Source organism: Spea bombifrons, chromosome 2 (assembly GCF_027358695.1).
Source record: "Spea bombifrons isolate aSpeBom1 chromosome 2, aSpeBom1.2.pri, whole genome shotgun sequence".
Classification (NCBI taxonomy): domain Eukaryota; kingdom Metazoa; phylum Chordata; class Amphibia; order Anura; family Pelobatidae; genus Spea; species Spea bombifrons.
This window is the reverse complement of record NC_071088.1, coordinates 9923094-9925621: the sequence shown is the minus strand read 5'-3', so window position 1 is coordinate 9925621 and position 2528 is coordinate 9923094. Positions and strand designations below refer to the sequence as shown.

Here is a 2528-nt window from a genome sequence, read left to right as displayed (position 1 = left end):
CATTGGAACACAGGAGTGATGGGAGTGATAAGGGGCCATTGGAACACAGGAGTGATGGGAGTGCTAAAGGGCCATTGGAACATGGGAGTGATGGGAGTGATAAAAAGGCTTCTGTAGGCCTATGAACATAGTCCATTAAACCCATTAACAACCAGTGACGTTCCAGGCACATCACTCAAAGCAGTCAGTTAAGTACCAATGACCAATGTCATGGCATTAAACAAGCTTAGAAGCGATATAAGATCTTTAGAGCAGTTAGGTAAGGCTGACATGAAATGGATTTATAATTTAAAAAGTCTTATACCGAATGGATTGAATAATGACTTTGAACTTTGTCATTTTCTCTAAATTATTATTTTTTAATTATTTATTATGATATATATACAATTTTACATACTGCTCGGATTTCCTTGAAGCTACATTAAATTGGTATTATTTGCATTATTTATACTCACTTGGTGTGAGGGGCGCGGTCACCTATTTATGTTTTTGCGATATAAGATCGCTTTCTTCTCTTAAATGTTGTTGCTGTAATTCCTCGATTCCACTAAAATGTACTGCAGGGACCTTGTCTGCCCCCCCCCCAGGCGTCGGCGTCCCCCTTACACTGTATGGCGACCGACGCTTGATTTAAATGCGAGATATTCAGTGACGCCGAAAACGCACCCCAGGATGCACCGTGACTGCTTCAGAGGGCGATATGACTGAACTCAGGAGATGTTGCTGAACACATATTGGGGCGTTGCTTGGCCGTGACATGGAAAGAGTTATAATACTGGCATGTTAAATTTCCACATGGTGTATAAAAAAAGGACTTTCTTTTTATAGCGTTTATATTCTGTTTGTGAAGACAAAATATAACTTTGTGAATATAGACTGTAAAGCATATTTCCTTTACAATGAGCACATTTCACTTCACATGTTTCATGCTTGGCCATAATGTAATTTTCTTTGCACCAGAGAAATATAAAATGAACAACTTTACAACACTGTATCCTACAATCTATTTATTAACTTATCTATTAACTACTAACACTTATACTAACACTTATACTAACACTTATACTAACACTTATACTAAAGACCATAAATAGTTCATATGGTTCAATGTCAATGATGGACTCAAGGTCCATATCGTGCCCCGTGACGGGGGGAGCGAAGTTTTGGAAGCTGGAATCCAACGCGAGCCGGGATGGTAAATGGCAGGCGTCCGGTTGCTTCGCTGGGTGCTGGCTGTGAGGTTTTGTGATGGAGCTGCACTTTCTTTTTCTTTCGGATGGCGCTAAGCTCCATCTGGGTGTTATTGAGGGCTTCCTGTGACCTCTGCATTTCAAGCATGGTCTTCTGAGCCCTGTAGTTTGAGGCCTCTAATTCCCTCTTCAAGTTCATTGTCATCTCTGCTGATTTTGTTTGTGCATCCATCAAATGGTTACACTCTTTAGCTACAGACACATAGTAGACGGCCAATTGTTCCAAGGCATCTGGCGCTGACGCCAATCCTCTTATTGCCGTCTCCATGTCCGGTCTCTGAGTCTGCAGCATCTCCACATTCTCCAAAGTTGTTAACCTCTTTTTTAACGTCCCAGCTTCCTCTATGGCCACTTTGTTCTCCAACAGCTGCTGTTCTAGAATCTTCAGCTGCTCCTCTTGTCTTGAGTACAAAGTTTTCAGCTCCCTAAGATGTTTCTGTAAATCCTCCATCCTGGTGTTCTTCTTCTGCCGCAGGTCATGCGCTGCACATGCCTTGTCATAGGATTGTTTCTGCCGTTCCTCTTTTAAGAGGATAAGAGCGTTCAATCTCTCCACCTCCTTCTTTAGCAGCTCTTCATTAAGAGTGGGACCCTCCTGCTCTCTGATATCAAAGAAAAGTTTTTTAATGACATCTTGGCTGCTGCCCAACTGAGTTCTGCACTGTGGACATGTCGGCCTTGGAGAGGAGCGGAACCACTGCAGCAAGCACTCTTGGTGGAATGTGTGCCCGCAGCATATGGCTGCCACGTTGGAAGTATCATCGAGAGGGCTTATACAAATACCGCAGTATGCCCAGATGGGCATGGCTACAGGTTAACAAAACAAGCTACTACCACCTCGAATCGATCAAGCAGAATGTGCACACAGCTCATCTATTCCTGCTGTGAGTGTTCATGTGTTTGTGATGTCATAGAGCAACCAGTGTATGTGTCATGGCATGGGTGCTAAGGTTTGTGACACAAAGTATGTTTCAAGTTTTTTTTTAAATAAAGCTGCTAGTATTGTTGCACTAATATTATCGCAGAAAAGATCCTGTTTCTTACCCTAAAAAACACTTGTGTGGAAAAAACTGTTAAGGAAATAAATAGATAAATAAAAAAAGAAATAAAGAAATGTAGTAGGGGCTACATTTTACTCACCACAGAGACAATTTAACATAAGATTAGACTAATTTGTCTCCTCTAGTCCTTGGTCTCGTTTTATATTCAGGATAGGTTTATGCCTAACCCAGGAATGTTAAATTTCCCTCATTGTATTAGCATGTACCATTTATGTTG

The 2528-nt window shown here is 41.5% G+C and overlaps 1 pseudogene; it reads right to left on the bottom strand.

Moving 5' to 3' along the window:
* Positions 1–1022: 1022 nt before the first annotated feature.
* LOC128472639 (E3 ubiquitin-protein ligase TRAIP-like) lies at positions 1023–2055 on the bottom strand (annotated as a pseudogene).
* Positions 2056–2528: the final 473 nt, after the last annotated feature.